Source organism: Polyodon spathula, chromosome 9, assembly GCF_017654505.1.
Source record: "Polyodon spathula isolate WHYD16114869_AA chromosome 9, ASM1765450v1, whole genome shotgun sequence".
In the NCBI taxonomy this organism is placed as follows: Eukaryota; Metazoa; Chordata; class Actinopteri; order Acipenseriformes; family Polyodontidae; genus Polyodon; species Polyodon spathula.
Genome location: NC_054542.1, coordinates 31,686,171 through 31,703,321, shown reverse-complemented (window position 1 = coordinate 31,703,321; position 17,151 = coordinate 31,686,171). Strand labels below are relative to the sequence as shown.

Here is a 17,151-nt window from a genome sequence, read left to right as displayed (position 1 = left end):
CTTGAGAAAAACATAACCGATAAAGAGTGTATTTATAAATTTCTCTGGATTTACATATTAATGACAACCTAGCTCGATGTCTACTTTGAACAGATTTAGGGAAATGGGTAAAATCTCTACCTTGACTCATTTCAGCAAACAATTTTCTAGATAAATAACATACAATTACATCAACAATTATATCCTAGCCTTCGTCACTGACAACAGATGCCCATCTTAAAGTCATTGTCAGTTACTTATTCCGAATCCCAACTGATCCATATCAATGATCTAACAATTTACATAGGTTGAGGCATTTTATCACCATTTTGGTATCTTTCTGGCAGTGCATTAAATATGTCAGCACCTAAATACAACATGTTAACAATTAGTGCAAAGGGCAGCATGTTTTATTCCAGTGTGAGAGAGAGTACGGCCATCTCTCAAAGTATATGTGCTCGCAAAAAACTCATCACACAATATGTGAATGTGCCACTAAAAACAAATTAACTTGGTCTTTGTTTCTATTCTATCTCTGATGCAAAAATAAAACTTGAACATGTTAAAAACTGACAGATTAGTCCCATGGAAAAGAATGTATCGGTAATTTCCCAAATAATGACATTTGATGTTTCTGACCAAACTGTTAATCTCTTTTGTATGGTGTACTTTCTCCATAATCTCAAACAACAATCGAAGAGTGCAAGACCGTACAAGAGTTGCACAAGCACGTTGAAGAGATCAGCACCTCTACTTTTGAGCTTCTCACTGCTCAGCCCCTTTCAATACATATTTCCAAAAGCTCCATGTTTGGATCAAAATGGCTTTTGACATTGTATTCCTTAACTACTGACTCACAATTCTTGCACAATGTACACACTGGCTTTGCGTTCGCTACACTTGGTAAAGTAAATATGTATTTATTGGTCCACTCATTACTGAATCTATCACTTTCTTTGTTGTTTTCTCTTTTTACTACCTCAAGCAGAGTCTTGTTTATATTACTTAAACAAAAAAAACACTAGTAAAAAGTTAAAATTGCCCACAGATTACGCAAAGAGGAGCTCAACAGAACTGGCTCGCTTAAGTCATGCTGAGTGACCAGTGACTGAAACGGAGTGGTGTGATGCTTTGCCTGATACAAAACTAAAACATGTCTTAATCACAAATTGATTTACAATGTTACTATTTTTGTTTTCGTTTTTTTCTTTTCCATATTTATTTTAGTTAATTTTTATTATTTTTGCTGACTGTCTGCAGGCCACTTGGTTGTCCCTTGTGGGCTGCCAGTTGAAGAATCATGTCATAGGGGGTGAACCCAATCACGCTCTAATCCTAAATCCAGCAGAACGTGGTTATATATGTTGTTGTTAGTGGGTATCCAGTAGATACTAACCCACCCCAGACTTTCTGGTACTCTGTTGCCTTGCAGCAAGCCCCGTATGTGTCTTTTTGAACAAAGCTGTGGCACCAACAGATTTTTTTTTTTCATGTTTTTGTTAATCTAAAACAAATCTTTCTCAATGAATTAGGTTTAAAAGATTTCACTTCAACATATATTGCTTTCAAGTTATAAAGTATAAAGAACCCATAAACATTAGGCATATTTATACAGGCAGGCTTTGCATCTAAAATTAGGCTGAGGCAGTTAAACAACTCTGTTTGCATTTTTAAGCCATCACATGGTCACCTATGCACTTTCCACCTGTTTTAATTATTTCAGGCTAATTCATAGCAGACTTTGACCACATCAGTTCTCTATTGCTTTTACAGCACTTGACCTTTGTGTCACTGCTGCAAATAACTGTTACAATATTTCTTTACAACAGAAATATTTTAACCAATAAAATAAATAAATAAATAAATAAATTAGAAACATCCTAAACCAGTTATTACAGTGTTGTTTACAAATATATCCTTTAGAGAAAATGTTTTTATTAAATTGTGTGTTTGCTAACTGTAAATAGGCCCTGGTAAGAAAATATTGCTATGGCATGACCCTTGTTGACTATAGTGCGGTTGTTTAAATCATGTTAGCATATAGTAAAAAAGAAAGAAAAGAAAAAAAAGACAGTGAATGAACCACATTACACAATAGATTAATTAGTGTTGGAGCAGTGATATCTTCACTGCACACATGGGCATAATTTGGCAGGGACTGCAATGCACAATGTTCCATTATGTTGACATTCACTAGCTGGAATAATGCAGCAACGCGGAGGCTATGTGGGACAAATTAAATATAAACAGACAACAGCATCACACCACTAAAAATTAAATTGATTATCTGTCCCAGTAGGTTTAGTTTCTACTAAAAATGAATCTACTGTGCAACACCAATGATAAACTGCTGACAATGCAGATGAATGCTTACACACCACTCTTGTTTGATTCCTTGGCTGGATAAGGGCATTGCCTTTACATAACAATTTCTTAAACAATTATTAACATGTTTTTAATATTTCACAGATCACAATCTTGTAAAGATTGGTTATATCTGTATACTGAGGGAGCACAAACGTTAAACACTTTGCCCTTTGCGTTTTACTGTGTTTCATGAAAACCGGGTCATTAGTGTTTTATTGAAAGTAGGCTTGTAAACAAACTAAACCATTTTTTAAAGTGATCAACCATTTTGAGGTTATGGTTTCAGTATTAAACTGCCAGAAGTCTATTCAAAAGGTATTTTTTTTATAGCAATCTTCCAGTAATTTCCATTTTTCTCCTTGGTGTGCAGCTGCAAGTTCCATCAGAAACAATTAATTTGTGATTTAGTTCTTTGTCTCATTAAGTTCTTTGTCTCATTAAAATAAATAAGTAAATAAATAAATAATCCAGAATGTCCTAACAAATGGAATTATCAAGGGCAATAGTCTACAATAAATGCTGGAACGCTTTTAGATTATAGGATAAGGCAGCCCACGGGATTATGGAGGAATCAGTCTGGATCAGACTGAATTCTAGCTAACTTCTTAATGACTAAATTGGCATTTGTCTGGCCTGGCCTGAGGAACTGAGCTTGCTGTTACTCTAATGGATAGTATCATAGACGCTGATTTAGCTTGGACCACCTACATTTCCAAAGAGTAGTCTGTGAAACTAGCCGGAAGTGTCCAGATCGGGTTGATTATTCAAAAACAAAAAGCCAAGAAAACTTTGCAAGAGCAGGGTGATGTATTTTCATAGCAGAACCATAAATATTCCATATAATGTCAAAAACAGTCACTGTTTCTTTACAAATTCATATCCCAGTTGTCTTTATCACAAACACATAACTCTGACAGGGAAGACCAACAAGGTTGTAGCCAAGGTTTCCAGACAGCATTACTCAATGACAGCTGGTTTGGAACATCACTCAGGGTTTTGGTGTGATTGCCAACAGCTTGCTGAACTACAGCCATAATTAAATGGAAATTTGGCTCTGTCTCTGGTATTAAAGGGGTCTCCTCAGATTGGTCCTAGAGAGGTCAAAAAGGAGAGGCAGATTATGGTGAGTGATATAGCCCTTCTTACAAAGGCACACATGTATGGATGCAGCTGTTTGAATTTGGATAGAAATTGGGAGTGAAAAAAAAAAACTTTTCAAATGCAGTCACCTGTAAAAGAAAAAAAGAAACAGAATAGGGTTTTCAGCATAGGTGTTTCCACTGAACAAACCCTTCTTCTGGAAAATGTTCTTGACCAACTATTTTCCAATGACTTCTACTTATTTTGGTCTCAGAGACTTCTCAGTCCCTGAACATGCGAATGTAAAAAAGGTAAGTGATTCTCTGAATTCAGCTTTTAAATATAGGTTTTAACATATTTTTTAAGTACTTTGTACTTGTTATATAAACAGAATACCCCATGGGTGTTCATTGACGGCTGCAGTTACTTCATGAGGAAATCTGTAAACAACCTCATAAGTATTTTGTATATGTTTAAAATATGTATTTTTTATATTATTATAAATTTAAAACATTTCAATCATAAGATCTGGATTTAATTTTACTCTCTAACAGTCAGTAAGTCATGCCACATTTGGAAGTATTTATAAAACTGGTGGTCTGTTCCATCCATACGAATAATGTGTTTAATATACAGCTATTATGAGTTATATGTTTTAATGTCATTTCTACTCTTAAGAAAAGGTATTGTCTTGAGTCACATTTCTTCTAAATGTATTATGTGACATTGAGCAGGCGAGCCACTGTCCACCCAGAAGAAGTTTGGCTGCATACTGATAAAATCTCAGGTTCAAATGTTTGGTGTCACACATCATTTCCCTTTCAGCATGCTTTTGCTTAAAACTTCAGCTTTTATTTGTTGGCGCTTAACAGCCACACATCTCAGTTCAATATTAATGAAATTCAAAATACTTGTAATATTTTGGCATTGCAGTTAATGATTTTATTTTATTTTATTTACAATATCTAAAATACATATTGTAATTTATTTATTACTATGTCTGGGGTGCCAACATACAGCGTTTAAATGTGCAATACATTTATACGTGATGAGGATTTCATGTTCAGATTGCAAGTCTCATTGCCAGCAGGGGCATCAAATCCGTCCCCATTTAAATTGGGTAGATTTAACTACATATCTGATGTATAATACTGTTGTATACTGTGTGTGTATATATATATATATATATATATATATATATATATATATATATATATATATATATATATATATATATATATATATATCCCTCATTTGAATGGTCTTAAAGACTGCATTTAACAGAAATAAAAGGTATGCTTCTATATTTTAAAATAAGTGATTTATAAAATAGTTCTTCTTTATTAAGTTAAAAATGATTATGGCAGTGTCTTTAGTCTTCTAGTATTAGTATTTAATATTTAGTCTTCTAAATACTGCCACTGTTTTAATAATTAATATTGGACCCAAGGTTAAGAAAATAAAAAGGCCAGTGATGTATTTATATTCAGGAAAGTTTATATTGTAATGATTTAAATAGTATTACCATCAATTGAATATATCCCACTGTGTTTGTGTGTGTAAATAAATCTCCTACTGTACAGGTAATCCTGCTAGGTTTACAACAGTAGGAAAATATCCATATTGCTGGTTGGTTGGTCATTGTGTGTGCCAGCAGGTAGCACCCCAGTCCATCTTACAATCCCAGGAACACAAATTCCTCCTTCCCAGTTTGTTCCTTCCCCCCTTTATTAAATTATATGGTTAAAATGATTTATTGCACTACCTTTACAGATCTATCTGTCTGTCTATCTAGCTATCTTCATTAGAATATAAGTACATTTATGAAACTACAGTTTTATGAATGTGGCTCTTGATCTGGGCCACTGTAACATGTCTGACGCTTGTCACAATAAGTAGCATGTATCTCAAGCTCAATCTGTCATGACCTGCTTGCAAACCGAGATGTGGTTTTCTGCGTACATTTTCAGTGCTCAATGCAGCTACTGTGTTAAGAGACCGGCTAGTTGCACAGACACCCACTATTGTGCCCCTTAGTAAGTCTCTAAGATACGTCTGCTTTTTCGTGATTATCAGTGAACAGTTTTAAATTAGGATACAATTTATATGGGCCTAGTGGAACAATACACACATGACCCCATACATTTGCATACATTGCTGAAAGCGGATTTTCTCAGTTTACTTGCTTTCACTAGATGTTTGGCAAGTCACTGTTATGCAGCACTTGAAGATGTGGCTTTAAGTAGATAAAATGACCTTTATAAAGGCCATTCCATCCTCCATGAATGCCACCGTTGATGGAGGATTGTGGCAAAGTGCCCCGCCCCTGGGCTATTTATTTGTGTTGTATGTTACATGTAGTGTGTTAATGTTGGTGTATAGTCATTGGTACACGGGATATAAATGGGCCTGTGTAACACAAGTGTTTAAAATGTATATTTGTATTTAGGCATGAGGATTGCACAGCACTTCACGTGCAAGTAAAATGTAATAATATGCTAGCACGGGGAATTGCACTTTATTAATTCACGTGCAGTTGTACCGTGACTCTAATTGAATGATTGATTAGCAATCGAGTCTCAATACAGCTCCATAAAAGCAGAATGTTTTTACTCACTCGGGGTTGTGTGTTCGGTGAGTGGAGAATGGGATTGGAGACTAGTTAATAGTTAAAATACAAGCTCACCGTGTTTTGTCTGTGTAGTCCATTTTGTTTGTCTTTTTCTTTTGGCTACGAGTGCCATGTCCTGTGTCTTGTTTGTCTTTCAACCTTTTATTTTCTATGTGTTTCATTATTAAATACTGAGCGAGAACAATTGCTCAGCTACACCAAACCCCACCTCTCTGTTGTTTATTTCCTGGTTCCTGGTTTCTGGTCTGACGGGAGCACCCTGGTCTGATGTGAAGTAGACAAGTGTCCTCATTTAGATTTAAATGATACAAAGCATTCAATATGTGACCTGCCAGACACAGAATTACAATTAACTTTAATTGGATGTACAACAAACAATATACAACTTAATAAATGTATATTACAATGATAACATCAAGATAACATGTAAGTAATTAATTTCAAAGAGGTACAGCATTGTTGGGACAATCTGAATTAAATTAAAACTAATCTGTACATGTAATACTGTACATTTAGTGCAACATTATTTGTTGCTTGCTTTGACATGCTTCAAAACATTAGAATTACTCCTTTAAAGTGTAATTTTAGGGGATGGCAGATACAGAGAACAAAAGTTACAGTTCCACAAAAAAAAAAAAAAAAAAAAAAAACCTTTACATTAACTCATGGCTAATTACAGAATATTCTCTGATGATATTTAGTCATTAGACATTACTGTAGGTGCTATTAAGAGTATTTTTTAAAAATATATTTAGAAGGACAACTACATAATTTTCATATATTCTCCATATATTACAAAATACAGTACAGTATTTATAATGATTTTAAAGATTGTTAATAAAAAAAACATCTTGGTACCCCTAAATTAAAATGTATTGTATTTTATAACAGATATCCAAGTTTATTAAAAAAAAAAAAATAGTGGAAGTATTACTATAAAATGCATGCATAGTGTATATTTAATGTATGTACTTAGAAGGCAATGAGTACAGTACCTGGCTACCAACAGTCATGATATAGTATATGTGATAGTCAAACTTTGTGAAAAGCATTCAGATAAAAGCGAAAAATATGAACGTAAATAGTCTCAAATATCAAGAGTGTCACACATTCACCCCCACCCCCCCAGGTGTCAAATAAACCCTTGTAGGTAACATGCTTTTCAAGGACCACAGATTCCATAAGTGCTTCACAAGCATAGCCATCAATTCTCCTGCCTGCTGTTCAGATGTGTTTAAATCATGCTGTAATAGCTCACGAGCTATGTGACTGCTAATGCTGCTGTGCACTCAAAGCCCCACAGAGCATTTGTCATCAATACACATCATAGGCTACGAATATGTCTCTTCATGCAAACCGATGATGGGGGTTAGAATTGCAACTGAAGTGACACTTGGCCTTTGCTGGGGACCTCTCCCTTAAGGAGGTACATTTGAAACTTTACCCTCATGTGAAATTGCACACACAATCTGCAATTTGTGTAAGGTAACATGTGCAACTGCTGCACAGATGGAGCAATCCTTTTTAAATATATACTTTTGACCCAAATCAAACGATAGGCATGTGTGGGTTTTTTTTTTCTTTTTTTAAAATGCTTTTAGGACCAGCACTTAAAACTTTATGCTTGCTTTTATTAATAAGGAAAACTGTTATATCATTTTATGCTATCCAGTTATTTTACCCCTGTTTTTTGCCCCAATTTATAATGGCTAATTACGCTCCCTCAATGCATCAATTCCCCACAACAGTTCAGGAGAACTGAAGGTCCTACAAATAGGACAATTGCCTATTTAGACCCAGGAGCTTAAGAGCGGATGACGGCTAGCTACCAGCCTCTGGAGGACAAGAGGTAGCTCTGCAGGTGTTGGATCGAGATCACCCGGGGCGCCCACTAAGGGACCCGTTATATTTTTCAATTTATTCACCAGAGTGGAAACTCAATCTATTTGGTAAACTTATTTACCTAAATCCCATTACACAGCTTGCATTCAATCAGCACATAAGAGATTTCCTCAGTAACCTCAAGGTGTAGAGGGTAGAGCTTGACCAGTGAAGCTCTTTTTGAAACATACCAACACTGCAGTCCACCTCTTCAACTGCATCACCATACAAACCATGCTTGCTTTTCCCCTTAAATCTCTGCAAAGCAAATTTTGCTGTGTGGACTTCCAAAAAGGTAAAGACAAGTAAAAAAGGCTGTTCTCTATTTCTGAAAAAAAAAGAAAACTGATTTGTTGCCAGTATGTTGCTGATGGAAGGTAAGACTTGTTTTTACTTTGAAATTGTCAATGTTTACATCAATATCTGGCACCCAGAATGGAATGTTGTTTTTCAATATTATTTATGTCATCATATGGTCCTCGTACTGTATGTTCCAACCCCTGCAGCGGCTGAGCCAGTTCCAGATTTTTTTCAATATACATCGTTCTATGGGTCAATATACATCAAATTCCAAGGTCAAATGGAATAATCATCATCTTACTGGGACAAAAATAAACTTTCTTAAATCCTGTAATCCTGTTACAAATTTAGTGTTAAGAAATACAAATCGCACAACTTCAGAACAAAAAATACAAGGCCCAAAGAAACTCGGTATATGTCCTCCAAAGTTCGGTAGCTCGCTGACATCCACTCTCGAGTTCCTGGGTGAAAAAAGGAAGCTGACTTGGTCGTGGGATCGGAGGAAACTCACTGAACCTTCAGGTCCCCTGAGCTGTGTGGGGAATTGCTACGATGAGGACAAAAGTGATTGGGCATTCCAAATTGGGGAGGGTGTGATATTACCTAATTTTTTTTTTTTTTTTAAAGCACCAACCAGGGAGAGGGTACAGAGCTACATCACTGCTTCCCCTTGACTGTCAAAAGTTAATTCTCAGAAACTTATCTGATAAAAACCACCGACATCTCAGCAGCAAGCCAAACCCATATAGCTCAATCAAAAAAAAGCATTACCTTACCTTACACTAAATCCTGCTGTTGGAAGGTAATTTAACACAAAACTACTGCTCTTATAATAATTACAGTCATTATTGTATTTTTTGACAATTGGTCTGGAGATAAATCATACATCTTTTACTTTACATATTTTTATTTTACTTGAAATTCATATTACAGTGAAGCTATTGATAATTACAGTCACATTGTTGAGTGAAGATTGATATAAACATATATTAATAGCATGTAGTTCAACAAATAAACATCAATGAAATTAATAGTAGCGGTAGCATATTGCCATAACTTTTGCAAAGCATATGTGCTGTGAGGGAATCTTAATGGAAACATCTAACAAATAATTACATTTACATTTAACCATGATCAGAGTAAAAAAAGCAGAAATGACAAGTAGAATGCTCCAGTTACATCAGTTGTAAATCTGGATGGCCACAATTAGGTAAATGAAATCTGAACGTTTCTGTAATATCATACTAAAATCTTACAAAGTCGCTGTAAACACCCTTTTTAATGCAATGTCAGTTTAATTAATAGTATAGTTCTTAAAACGTGTGACAACCGAAATACTAGCATAGCCCCTCTTTAGTTACCATACAATGATAGCTCACTGGCGCGACACAGAAGTAAATTTGTTGTAAACCCACATCAAAATAAAAAAAAAGGACAGGGGCAAGGTTTTTTTTTCAGAAATAATAGTACTACTATTATAGTGAGCTACCTCTATTTTGTTTGTATTCTTGTATTCATAAATTCTCGTATAACACAAGTTTTTTTTTTTTTTTAATGGCCTCTCTTGGCAGATATATGCATACAGGTGATAATGAAGAACTATTTAACTGGACATTCTCCTTTTCTTTGAGTACATTGTGATTCCTTAAAAATGTATTTTATCCAAAACTATAAAACACTCAAATGTTAGATGTGTGGGAATAATAAAAGAAACTAGAAAAAAAAACATATTAGCTAAAGCACTAAAGCAAAATCTGACCAGCATAGCAGTTGTTCCTACCCCATGCTTGCTTTGCTACAGTGTGCACAGATACTGGCCAGCTGTCTCAGAGGAATACAATATTGATTAGAACCACTGGGGAAATACAAGTTCAGGACCTGCCACACTTTTGTGTTCATTAATTAGAAAATGCATACCACTACATAAGTAGTCGAATGAAAAATGTTGTAGGGATATATTTACATTGACCTTCAGGGGCATTTAACTATTATGTTATTATGTTATGACGCTCCTCTATTTGAAATCATAGTCTCTATAAAACAAGCACAGTACAACAATGCATTCAAAATAAACATGCAGACATTCAACCAGACAACACCATATACAACCAATACATAAGATAAACCTCCCAAATTTGTATGTGTGTTTATTGAAGAAATCAAAGAACTCGAAGAGACACTTTTGTTTTGTATTGCTCATATCAATGATGTTTTTCTTAATGATTGTTTTCATCTGTTTTTTTTTTTTTTCTTGCAGAGACAGTGGTAGAATGCTGATTTTAGAAACATCTACTCACCCTTTAAAAAAAGGCTTTTTTCAAGAAACACAAGTCACATTATTCTAATAATTTTATGCATTTGTATTTTATATGGGTGGATGGATTTATAGCAAGCTATAGTCCTGCACTTCAAAAGAGCAGTAGGTCTACTCTCTGCAAAGGTTGTTCACACATCATAAAACCACATACTCAGTTATCATATCTGCAATAATTAGGTGCACTGTTAAGGGATGGGTTGAGGTTTTGGGGGGGGGGGGGGGGGGGGGCAGCTTAAAATAGAATTCAGTAGCATGTCATTAGATTTTACATTTAATGTATTATCATTTCTTAAAAGGTCTCACAAAATGGTACCAAACACTGGAATTTAAACTAAGCTACTAGTATATGAGAACAGATCTGCTTGTAGTGAGTATTTAATGTATGTAATAATAATATTAAGTGTATGTAATAATATTGAACTGCATATTAGGGAGAGGCTCCATACAAAACAAAATATATGCATGGATCCTTACAACAAATAAAAGATCACTGTTGACCATTTATTAAATCTGTCTCCTGAATTAAATAAAAAAGAGGCCAGTAATAAATTCTATCAGATATGCAATTGTTAGCCTTGTTAAGACAACTAGGTACCTAAGAAGCATCTCTATGTGCCTGTGGCAGAATGAAAGCCCTGCCAGTGCATTGGTGTAATGTGTTTGTGGGGGGGGGGGGTAAATTCCTCCCTGCCGGAAAACATGTGGGAATGTCACAGATGTATAAAAAGGGTCATCATGGGTGTTAATGTTAGAGTTAATGTGGAGAAGTATTATTGTTGGTGAAGGTGAGGTTAGTGTTTGTTGGTGCTTGTGGGTATAGTTGGTGTTTGGGCGTACTTACATAAAAGCGTCGGCTCAACCTGAAACCACAGGTTGTAATTAAAGTGTTTGTCTTTTTTGTTCAACTGTTTATTTTGGCCACCATGCCTCTGGTTGTTTGTTCCAGTGTTTTGTTTGTTGTTTTTGTTTGTGATTATTTATTATTAAATGTGCACACTAGCACTTAAATCTGCAGCTTCTGTGTTTGAGTCTCCCTTCCTGCCAGTAACAACTTGGGCCGTGACGCCACCTTGTCACACTTGGTGTCAGGGTGGGATAGCTCCCCTGGAGACTCAAAACAGAACTGCAGGTTTAAAAGAAAGTGCCCAGTGTCGTCATGTCCAGAGCAAGGGTTGCTGTGGCCAGAGCCGGCTATAGAGAGGAAGGATGAGATGTCTGGATCTCCTTTGATTGGCCTGTCTCCCAGGACAATGCTCCACCACACACTGTTGTTCACTTGGTTTCCTACTGCGCTCCCTCTGAAACACCAGACATCACTGGAGTTCCCCCTGACTCCTGTGTGGTTCCCCCTGGTGGTTCAGACATTGCTTTGCCGGCTCCAGGACTCTCACCTCTGCCTGCTGGTGAAACAGCCCGGTCAACGGTCTGCGTTCCAGTCACCCCTGCCATGCCGTTTGGGTCCCCAAACGAAAGGTTGACTGACCCGCCCACTCAAATCCCTATGGGCAAAGATGGACATGAGGGGAGGATCTTTGGTGTTTTAAGGGGGAAGGTGGCCGATTGCAGCCACCTGTGCTGTGTACATAAGGAGAGGTATGTGGCAGGGTAAAAACTATTGCTTGAAAGCTCTCTTTGTGTTTTATGGTAGCTTTAACAATAAAAATGTTAGTGGTACTTGTATGTCATTGGTCTTATCTTGTCAAATATTTGGTAACCTCTCACATAAAAACCATTTGGCCAAGGGACATGAAACTTGAAGAAATCTTACATCTCTATGGCACCAACATCCCTGCCAAACAGTATCAAAATCCATGAACCTTCTGTTTCAAGGGTGCTTGACATGACATGAACGGACCCAAAAGTCAATTTTTATTTTTACATCGAATGTTCAGGACAAGGTGCAAGTGCAGTTAAAAGTGCAAAGGTGCAGATGTTTCAGTCACAATCCTCAGTGCTATAGGACCACGTGTCACAATTTATCAGTCAAGGCAATTAATGCATATGTAGCGTTCCAGCTAAAAATAATTAGTGATTAGGTTCAAACAATTGAATGCACCTGAAATCAGACCAAATAGTTAAAACATGGTTTTACCAATATTTAAAGCATTTAAGACACTTAAAATACTGGAATGGGCAGAATTGAGGAGAACAAAAGTAATTCACAGCCAAGAATACCTACAGACATGCAGCCATAGCTATCAATTGAAAATACAGAGAAGGGGATATTGCATCCTTTGAGCCAGCCTGCCCCTCTGAATACATGCAATTCTGCTCATAGGAAACAAGATAAACCTAGTTCTTAATTTATACCACCAGGCTGCATAGTTTTAAGATAAAAAAAGTATATATTTTTAGATTCACATGGTAAAAGTTTTTGTTCAAGATTACCACCCCTGCATATCTGTGATATTCATTCAATGGCACAAAATATTTTTGAAAATACCTTTTGAAATACTTTTGCAGACAACTAGTTCAAACATTTTAAAATATAAACATCTACTAAGTTGCCTCACTAGTCAATCTACACCAGCTGTCCTTGGCTTATTAGGAACGTAAGTTATTCCACCTGTGCAACTGTTGTAGTAGTCAGGCTTGTAACTCATTAACGTGGTAAGTTTTGAATATACCAAAATCTAAATGCTCAGTTATTGGTACTTAAGTCCTGGCATTTAAAGGGTGTGTTATGTTAAAGTTTTTTTTTGTTTTTTTTTATTTCACCATAAAAAATGGGGCCCTATATTTAGATCTTTTACTGTATCTATGTGTGCAACCAGGTATAGTGAAAAGTCACAAACTGGAAAACCATTATGTTGATAGGAAGCAAACACTTGTAATTGAGCTTCTTAACAGTTACTTCCAACATACATGTATTGTGTAAAAGCAAACCTTTTTTTTCTGAGGTAACCACAAAACCAGGTGACAATCTTGAGGCACGATTACTCTCAAAGCTAAACACATCATTCTGCTTTGATACTCCCCCAAAGTGTACTATAGCTTTGAAGATATTGTGAAAATGTTTACCTTTGTAAGAACAATGTAGCTTCATGCGTCATCCTCGGAGTTAGATTCTCAGATGAGAATGGCTGCTCGACTATCTGATGGTTTTTCATGAGGAAACAGTTCAGATGTGGAAGCGTCACAACAAAGATTGCAAAGAGAACCAGGCAAAGTGCAATAGGAAGAGCAGCCCACAACACAACCTTCCTGGGTACAATGATAATCCCACAAGAATGAAAAAGGCCAGCACTGCGATTAAAGCAACTGCAATACTTGGAAAGGGTATGTGACCATACACTTTTGAGAATACAGTGGAATAACTGTTTCATTTAGCAAGTTTAGCAAATGTTATCTCCTCAGTTGCAAATCCTCCTGAAGCAGCAGCAACTATATAAACTCCTGATCTGCCATAACCTGCCATTCCTAGAACAGTGTGGTTATGAAAAAATACCCATTACTGTAGTCTTCTAGGATACGGAAAACACAAAGAAATACTATATACTGCTAACAAAAATTAAAAATGTAACATGTATCCCTATAGAATTATGTGGGGCTTGTTCAAAAAAAAAAAAAAACCTTTGTCTAAAATATTTCAAACTTTTAAAAATGGCTTTATTATGTTGAAAATTAATTTGTTCTCCACTAGCTTCGTTCCATTTTTTAAACTCAAAACCCACAGCATTTACTTATAGCTCAATCAGAGATTCTAGTGTTCACAGGTACTGGCATCAGCATGACTGCAATATATTCGGGGCTGGTTGTGTGTAACTCTGAAAAAAACTTCTCCCTCACTAGTGTAAATAACGCTTGACACTTAAACAGCTCTATAGTTATAGCTTGCTTGTATGACATGTGGAACTCTTTCAACAACTTTCATTTGGAATCCAAGTATGTATATACTGTCCACATCTGACATATAGAGACGCCATACGCTGACAGAGTGCCACACCAGTTTGTCACTAAATCCATGATTTGGTTGCCAGAAGCAGCGTTTAAAAGACTATTTATTACTAAAATCCAAAACCTTAAAGATAAAGACCAAAGCACTTAATACAGTGTTTATATGCTCTAACTACAGGGAATGCTGAGTGTAATTGGAGATAATGACCTCTTGCATTCCATCTTGGAAGTTATCCAACAAAGAGTTCTATCATCTCCTTGTACACCTGATATCCACTGTAGTTATTCCTTAAATATACCTTTTGAAGATGGGAACAAATGTATATATCTAAAGAAGGTTAATATTAGTGTGATAGGGTGCCAGTCCGCCTCCTATAATTTGTGTTGATATTATCATTTTTATTGTTTTCATTATGATTTTCATTATGTTTCTTGCTTCTTTTGGATAGGCAGGGATGGGGTTAAAATTCCTCCCTGCCAAATACATGTGAGAATGTGACTGGAGCCTTAATGGGCTAATTGTTAATTATTGATTAATAGGGCTCTAGCCAGAGACTATAAAAGCCAGGTGGACTCTGTGCTTGGGTGGTGGGTTTTGGTTTGGAGAGATAGTGAGTGTTGTGTGCAAAAAGTGTATAAGTACTTGGTTAATGTGATTTTTTTTTTTTTTTTTGTTGTTCCAGTGTTTTGTTTGAAACTTTTTTGTGTTTGTACCTTTTATTTGGTCCTCATGCCTTTTTTATTTGTGTTTTTGGTTAAAGAATTTTTGTTTCACTGCATTTTCCTGACTCTGAGTCTTCCCTCTGCGACTATCCTGTCACAATTAGTCATCAGTGGTTTATATGTTTTATCATGTGTTGCAAGAGAGGCACCAATATAGAACATTAGGTTTCAACAGTGACATAGATCTGTTTCCTTCCATGGCAATACCTGATCGGATGGGATATCTGCCTGTCGTGAAGGCAGCTCTCCTGGGGGTGCACAACAGAGCTGCAGCGATGTGCTGGATCAGCTTCACTCCCTCCAGGGCTAGCTTGTTGATATTGGGGGTTCTGCGTCAAGAAAAGTACTATGTTAATCTAGTCTTAGAAATATAAATACTACTGAAATAGTTTATGATTTTTAAATCATGGATGACATGTTTTTTTTATTATTCATAACTGACTAAAATGTGGGTTTTACAGACAATGTTGGTCTTTTTAGTATAATGCCATTTCTTTCTGAAAGTTGCAGCAGACAGCCTGTCACTGTGACACTATTGGTCAGATGCCTCGTTCTTGGAACCAGGGTGTCCTACTGGATCTGGGATGTTATGCTCTTCCTTAAACTGGAAAAGTAAAATAGCAGCTAGCTTCAAATGTCATTTATTATTTAGCACACATTTCCCTTGTCTTTGTATGATATTTCTAATCATTGACAGTGCTTCTGGGTTCTGATTATCCAATACTTACTACTATTGTTTTCAATATTTGTCTTTACCAAGTTTGAACTTGCTTTCAGCTGGTCTGATGAGAATTCTAAGTGCCTAACAGTAAACAGACTTCCTGTTGCCAGTGAAACCATGTTACCTTTTAACTCTGCAGGCCCAGCCTACTCTACATAGTGTAGCTAGAAAGGCTGAGTAGGTGGGACCAGACAAGTTCAAAGACAATTGTGTCACATGATTTGAATAATACTTTTGCATATAGTTTTGCAGTATTATCATAAAAGATAGATACCACATATTTGTAACTTGAAAGATTGGAGAAAAAGTAGGACAATAATTACTGAAATAACAATGAAAGCAATTAAAAATATTTTCCATTGACTTTTGAAAATTCAAAGATCAAACCTTAAGGTAGTGTTGACATAGTAATAAAAGTCTCCAATGCCTAAATCATCAACCATTATTAATACAAAATTGGGTTGCCCTTCTTTTCTTGTACAGCATGTTTCCAAAACAAACTAAGAACAGAACAAACAGCAACTTCCTGTTTTGTTAGAAAAAAAACATGTGATTTTAAAAGTTATTTCAGAATACTAAACTAATAGAATTCAATGAGATTGAAAACTTGTGGAGTTAGATAATATTAATGCAGAAGCTATGTAAGAATGCTGAATAACACATTGCCAGAAAAGTAGTGACCATACAAAATAAAATTCTGCCTAAAAGAACATAGAACAAAGCTATTTGAAAAGTCAAAGACAGTCATATATAATTTAGTTAAGCAATGTTCTTTTATAAATGTTAATATAAAAAAAAAAAATAAATCTGCTCTAGATGTTTCCGTTCCGTAAGTCTTTCCAGTATGCAAAAAGAATCAAGTGCACTTGCTATATTTTTGACTGCTTCTACAGTACTTTACTCAATGCATACAATGGTCATTAAATAGCATACTTTCACGCCCACTCTGTGCTAATGTGTCCTTTTTTGGGCACCCCAAAGGTTAGCATCCTAATAAAAAGGGATAAGACTCTAAGGTTTTTACCCAAAGGTGATAGAAAATAAACAACACGTCACACAAAGATGTAAAGCTAACAGTCTTTATTATTTACTTCTAATATAACAAAATATTATATTAAGCCATAATCATACATAAAGAAAATACATTACCCTTTCCTATATGGGACAGTCAGATGGCCTGGAGGTGATCTGCTTGTCTCTGTGGTGGAAACTGAACTGCCTCCTATGAACTATTTACAGTGCTTTTTATATTAA

General features: G+C 35.8%; 1 pseudogene; it reads right to left on the bottom strand.

The window, feature by feature from the left end:
• Nucleotides 1–3,561: 3,561 nt before the first annotated feature.
• The window catches only part of LOC121321071, an 88,634-nt pseudogene continuing 75,044 nt past the window's right edge, over nt 3,562–17,151 (bottom strand).